The 7,408-nt window shown below is 47.4% G+C and overlaps 1 pseudogene; it reads right to left on the bottom strand.

Moving 5' to 3' along the window:
* Positions 1-6,349: 6,349 nt before the first annotated feature.
* LOC139228344 (U2 spliceosomal RNA) lies at positions 6,350-6,587 on the bottom strand (annotated as a pseudogene).
* Positions 6,588-7,408: the final 821 nt, after the last annotated feature.

Genomic DNA, 7,408 nt, shown 5'->3' with positions numbered 1-7,408 from the left:
GCTTATGCCTCCAGGTCACTTTCGCGGGCGGAGCGCGGGTACGGAATGGTGGAGAAGGAGGTGCTCGAGCGCGTGTATGGTGTCAAAAAGATGCACCAATACCTTTTCGGGGCCAAGTTCGCGTTAGAAACTGACCACAAGCCCCTCACGTCCCTACTATCCGAAAGCAAGGCAATAAACGCCAACGCCTCGGCGCGCATTCAACGGTGGGCACTCATGCTGGCGTCTTACGATTACACTATAAGGCACAGACCAGGCACAGACAACTGTGCCGACGCGCTTAGCAGGCTACCCCTGGCGACCACGGAAGGGTCTGACGAACAGGACTGTGAGATAGTCATGGCAATCAATGCCTTTGAGTCCACAGGTTCGCCCATGATGGCTTGCCAAATCAGAGCCTGGACGACCAGCGACCCCACATTATCCCTAGTAAAAAGATGTGTCCTAACCGATGACTGGGCAGAGGCTCGCGATGCCTGCCCCGAGGAGATCAAACCTTTCCATAGGGTCATGCATGAGCTATCACTGCAAGCAGTCTGTCTGATGTGGAGCAGCCGAGTAGTCATGCCTCTGCGAGGCAGAGAGGCATTTGTCCGGGAGCTCTACCGCGAGCACCCGGGGATCGTTCTCATGAAAGCCATAGCCAGATCCCACGTCTGGTGTCCTGGCATTGACGCGGACTTGGAGCGCTGCGTCCGACGGTGCACCATTTGTGCCCAACTCAGTAATGCCCACCAAACCGTGGTCGCGGGTGCACGTAGACTATGCGGGCCCATTCATGGGCAAAATGTTCCTCATAATTGTAGATGCTTTTTCTAAGTGGATCGAATGCACCATTTTAAACTCGAGCACCACCTCCACCACTGTGGAGAGCCTTGGAACCATGTTCGCAACGCACGGCATTCCTGACATATTGGTCAGTGATAATGGTCCGTGCTTCACCAGCGCAGAATTCCAAGATTTTCTAAGTGACCATGGCATAAATCACGTTAAGACGGCACCGTTCAAGCCGGCCTCCACCGGCCAGGCGGAGCGAGCAGTGCAGGTCATTAAACAAGGCATGCTCAAAATCCAAGGTCCCACGCTACAGGGCTGCCTGTCGCGACTGCTGCTGGCATACAGATCTCGTCCGCATTCATTGACTGGAGTTCCCCCCTCGCAACTATTAATGAAACTGACCTTAAAGACAAGGCTCTCATTAATCCTCCCAGACATGCATGAAATCATTGAGGCAAAGCGCCGCAAGCTAACCGAGTACCATGACTGAAATTCGAGGGGGATGTGGAATGAGATAGGGGACAAAGTGTTTGTGCTAAACTATGGCAGGAGTCCCAAATGGCTTGCAGGGACAGTAACAGGCAAGGAAGGAAACAGGCTACTGGTGGTACAAATGGACAATGGCCAAACCTGCCGGAGGCATGTAGACCAAGTCAAAAGTAGATTTACCCACAAGACTGCTGAACCAGAGGCAGACTACAATGTGGAACTCACACCACACCTGGTGGACAGACAGAGGGCAATCCCAACAGACAGCCCAGGCGAAACACCAACAATCATACTGAACAAAACAGACAGCCCAGGCAAGATACCAGCAATCACCCCGAAAGAACAACAGGCACCAAGGCAAACAACTGAACCACAACTAAGATGCTCCACGCGAGAGCGTAGACTACCTGAGAGACTGAACCTATAAAGACAATAAGACCTTGGGGGAGGGTGATGTCATGTATCTCACACTACTGAACATAACTGTATCTTACCATGCTATACATGACTGCAACCAGAGATGACCTGTAACCACAAGCTTACCTTACCACCAGGGGTGCACTTGCAGGAGACACTGGATACCTGTCCCAGACAGGTATATAAGGACAGGTCTCAGGCAAGTGTGGCATTCGAGAGCTGTGTAATAAAGGTGCAGGTCCTGAGTGACCTTGGCTTCAGTATGTGCCTCGTGTGAATCTGTACTGCAAAAGTGTTCCCCGATTAACTTACTGAGCTCTTCAAAAGTCTTGTCCGCTGGCTTCTCTGGCACTAGAAGATCCTTCATCAGGGAGTACATCCTGAACCCACAAACTGTCAGGAGATGAGCCGAATCCTGTCCCAGCCATTCCTTAGTGACGAAGCTTTGCTGTAGTCTCTCAATTAAGTTGTCCCAATCATCACCAACACAGTACCTCTCGTCTGTGCTGCTAGTGGTCATGCTCGCGTGGTTTAAATCCCATCCTCGTCCCCAATGATATGTCCTTACTATACAGTACAAATGCACATAAGGCCCATGCTTGAGAGAAGGTCACTCTGTGACCAGCAACTTTTATTCCAGCACTGAAGTGATGAAGGTGGGTGGAGCTTCCCCTTTTATACCTGAAAGACCAGGTTAGGAGTGTCTCCCACAAGTTCACCACTTATTGGTCAATGTTCTCACAGTGTACAACTAGTCAGTTTATACTTGGGTTACAATGATAGTTAAATACATGACAGTAAGTAGACTCCGGGATGGGGGGGCGGCGAGGCAATTGAGCTGGGGAGAGAGCAGTGGCCGGCAGCAGTCTGAAAATTTACTGTGGGCTGGAAGCAACACTCCCGCACCTCCTGGCTCCACAATAACGTGAGTAAAAATGCTCAAACTTTCCCTTCCTGAAGCAGCCTCCAGTCATTCCTTCAAGGACGACCGGTTTGGCTGCCAACACCTCAGCATGCACGGCACAGCAAACTAATTTTGGAAAGGGGACTTTAAACAGGCGTTAGACCCCTGTTTGAATACTCAAAGAGCCTAACGTCTGTTTCAGGCGCACTGCTATGGATGCCTATGCAGGATCCTTTACTATGGTGGGTGGTGCACTTTGGATGTGGAATGAATGTGGCATGCCGCCCGCCATACTGGGTGCTTAAGTGCTGGTTTTAAGACTGCAAAATGAGTGCGGCACCATCAAATTTCCCTTGCGAGCTCAAGGGGACCGAGGCCTTTATTGGCATCCTTGCTCAGATTAACTCAGCACAACAAAACTTGCATTTCTATTGCACCTTTAATGCAGTAAAATGTCCCAGGGCGTTTCATAGGAGTGATTATCAAACAAAATTTAACACCGAGCCACATAACCAGATATTAGGACAGTTGACCAAAAGCTTGGTCGAAGAGGTAGGTTTTAAGGAACTTCTTGAAGAAGGAGAGCAAAATAGAGAGGCGGAGAGGTTGAGGGAGGGAATTCCAGAGCTTATGGCCTTGGCAGCTGAAGGTATGGCCACCAATGGTAGAGTGATTAAAATTGGGGATGCTCAAGTGACCAGAATTTGGAGCAGCAAAGAGAACTCAAAGGGTTGTAGGGCTGGAGGAGGTTATAGAAATAGGGAGGGGTGAGGCCATGGAGTGATTTGAAAACAAGGATGAGAATTTTAAAATTGAGGTGTTGCCGGACTGGGAGCCAATACAGGCCAGCGAGCACAAGGGTGTTAGGTGAATGGGACGGTGCGAGTTAGGATTATGGACAGCAGAGTTTTGGATGCTGTCGGGTAGAAGATGGGAGGCAGGCCAGGACAGCATTGGAATAGTCAAGTCTAGAGGTAAAAAAAGGGATGGATCAGGGTTTCAGCAGCAGATGAGCTGAGGCAGGTGCAGTGTCGGGTGAAATCGAACCTACAACTTTCGTTTTTACTTCAGGGTTTGGGTGTCAACTTCACCTTAGTAATCCTCAGTAATCAGAACAAATATTTATCTACATCTCTTATCATGAACTATTTCTGAACTTTTACATTTGAGTTGATGGATTCATCGAGTACATGATAGTTGCTTTGATGTAGCAGCAACTCTAACATCAACTGAGATCATGAAAAGGGTAAGATTAGCTTCAGTGTCATCATTGCAAACTGATTATCACTGCAGGATTCGAAAGAGGGTAATAATAGATAATATTTTGAAACATTAGAATAGATTTATTTTTCAGACCTTCGAAGTATCACTTGTTGGCAGTGATATTTCCCTGTTTTAGTTTAAAAATGTAACCTTGCCTGTGAAGATCATTCTGAAAATTAAACAGAGCTTGCATGTTTAAAAGAAAAGAAAGAAAGCAATTTTCACTTGCTGGGGAAGAGACAGATGTTAAATAGGATTTTATCCTGGGTGGGATTGCTAGGGTTTCACTCTAATAATAAAAACAAAATAAAAATGATGCAAATAAGCCTGTAATTTACAAAGACTTAGATTATATAAGCACCTTTCACAACCAACGGACTTCCCAAAGGGCTTTACAGCCAATGAAGTATTTTTTTAAATGTTGTTACTGTTGTAATGTAGGAAAAGTGTATGTAGTCTGCGTTAAACTGGCCAATCAAAATCTTACTTCTAACATTCCCTTCTTGTTAACACCTCTGCTTGTTATCGCTCTAATCTGCAGCTTTCCCACTCTGACCCTATCCTCTTTTGACTTTAAAAGAAAAAAAGACTTGCATTTATATAGCGCCTTTCATGACCACTGGATATCTCAAAGTGCTTTACAGCCGAAGAGGTACATTTTGAGGTGTAGTCACTGTTCTAATGTGGATGACACGACAGCTAACTTGCACACAGCAAACTCCCACAAACAGCGATGTGATAATGACCAGATAATGTTGTTATGTTGATTGAGGGATAAATATTGGCCAGGACACCGGGGAATGCTCTTCTTCGAAATAGTGCTATGGGATCTTTTACGCCACCTGAGAGAGAAGACGGGGCCTCGGTTTAACATCTCATCCAAAAGACAGCACCTTCGACAGTGCAGCGCTCCCTCAGCACGACACTGGAATGTCAGCCTAGATTTTTTTTTGTGCTGAAGTTCCTGGAGTGGGACTTGAACCTACAACCTGCTGACTCAGAGGTGAAGATGCTACCCACTGAGCCACAGCTGACACTTTCCACTCCATGCTATGCTGAGCTTGTATCATTCTGCTGGGTGAACAGGAAAACTCCACCCAACGTCCCAGCTAAGAACTCAGTTAATGAGAATAGCCAAGCTGTTAACACAACAAATGCAATTCCAGCCGGGAATAAATTTATATCTCGACCAGAAATATGAGCTTATCCCAGTTTGGCTGGTTGACTGGGCTCGGCCAAGACAAAACTCAACTTGGACTGAAACCACTTTTTTTTCTTGAAACTCAGATTTTGCACATTTCCAGCTGCAAGCTGCAATTGGAAAATAAGCCTAAAAGAGATCATAGGGGAGTTTCTGACAGATGGGGCACATTGCAATGAGTAAAACCACATGTGATCAGGAAATTAGTCACTTGAGCTGGGATTTGAAAAGGTGGTTCCATGTGGGAAGCTGAACCATCTTTAATAAAAAAGCTTTTCGAAATACTTCGAACACTGATTTTTACATTTTAATCGAATGAATTACCTGAGAGTGAAGGAAAATACACTTTGAAAAATATATAAATAAATGTGTTACCCTAACCAATGTGTGACTAACAGGTTTATGGGGAAACTTTCACCGTCATCGCTTGGGCAGGAAACTGGCAGAGTGGATCACCCACCCATTCTAGAACTCACAGAATTTTAATTTCCAATGGGTGTCTAATCCATTTTGCCAGTTTACTGATCAAGTGATGAAGGTGCAGATTAGCCCATTGGAGTCTCCCAGTCTGATCACTAAAGTACAATTCTTATTTTCTCTCTCTCCAAATTGGACTGGTGGGCAGGCTTTACATTCTTGTTTAAAATTCACTGGGTGTGTTAACTTAACTCGTTGGGGCTGAAATTGCCCCTTCCCTTAAGGCCCGTTACCGGCGGAAATCGGCGGAGTGGAATGGCCACCGATTTTTTTGTGGAATGGCTGTCATTTTGAAAATCCCGCTCCTGCGGTATCCCGGCGGTGACCCGCTCCCCCCACTACCCCTCCACTGCTGCCGATCCGTCCTAACTGCGTCATCAGAGCACGCACTGCCGATGTGCCCCCCCCCGATCGCGAAATTCCACAGAGAGAATCTTGCTGCTGCCGCTTGGTGCCACTGGCAGCTTTTTCTGCTGGTGCAGTGTGTTTGGAGGGCTTCTAAAATGGCGGTGCGGCCACAGTTAAAGGGGAGGGCCTACTGCCGTGGCCGCTATCTTAATTTTTTTTGTCGGCCAACTGCCATGGGGGGGCCAACAATTATGGCTGCAGGTTCAGCTGGGCCACCTGGTACCCCCCCCTTGGATGCTGGGCCACTGGCCTGGCTGAAACCCTCCCTGGTGGACTGAACTTAAAGAATTTTTTTATTTATTTTTTAATTCGTTGCCAATCTTTCCAATTCTTTGTCAAATCACAAACGCCAGAGGTCACCTTGCACACATCAAGGATCACTCTGCGCCAATGCTCTTAGCCAAAAGGCCTAGAGCCACTGCACCGTTCCTGGAAGTACTGCAATACCAGGTTCGTGCCATGGAGGTGGATGGGTCAGGCCCCCCACACACCTCCGTGGAGGTGGATGGGTCAATCCACCCCACCCACCTCCTATTTCCAAAAAGCATAGGAGAACCACCTTCCTGATCCAGGGAGAACCACTTTGGGGTCATGGTTACTCCCCTGTCAGGTCAGTTACGCATGATCTTAGCCAAAAGGCCGAGAAGCGATGAACTTAAAGAATTTTTTTTTTTTTAATTCGTAGCCAATCGTTCCAATTCTTTGTCAAATCACAAACGCCAGAGGTCACCTTGGGCCCATTCAAGGATCACTCTGCGCCAATGCTCTTAGCCAAAAGGCCTAGAGCCACTGCACCGTTCCTGGAAGTACTGCAATACCAGGTTCGTGCCATGGAGGTGGATGGGTCAGGTCCCCCACACACCTCCGTGGAGGTGGAGGTGGATGGGTCAAGCCACCCCACCCACCTCCCTGAATTGCAGAGCTCGCAGCGGCTCTCCCCTTTAAGTGAAGGGGAGAGACATGGTGAGGCGCCAGCGTGATGATGTCATCAGCACTACGCTGATGAGTGACAGTGGCAGACACTCCACCCGCCCCCAACTTCCGCCCTTCTAGTCTGCGAACTTCCGCTCACCACCGCACTTCAGCCCCCATTATGACCGACTTCCAGAAAATATCGAATTTTTTTGCTGTTTACATAGATTTGAACATGTTAATTATGTGCTCTAGTGTTTGAATGTATCAGCATTTTCTGTGCAATCACTAGCTACGCAGAATTGTGTGTTATGTTTTTAACCAGTATTAATTGCGATGAAACTTCATTCGCTGGGGAAAAAAAAGCCGAAGAGCAGAATTTCGCTCAAGGGGCCACTGCATCCCCCGCATTGGTAAAAACAACTGAAACAGGGTAGGTGCACCACATTTTCGGCGGTGGGCAATTTCGGCCGCGTTATCTTTTCTTTGCCTTTTACTTTAATCTGCTTTGTCCTTCTGCTTGATGCAAGTACAAAGATTTGAATTTTCCATGGTGATAG

This window comes from Pristiophorus japonicus, chromosome 17, assembly GCF_044704955.1.
Source record: "Pristiophorus japonicus isolate sPriJap1 chromosome 17, sPriJap1.hap1, whole genome shotgun sequence".
Lineage (NCBI taxonomy): Eukaryota > Metazoa > Chordata > Chondrichthyes > Pristiophoridae > Pristiophorus > Pristiophorus japonicus.
Note: the sequence above shows the minus strand (reverse complement) of the source record. Positions and strands in the feature narration are given on the sequence as shown.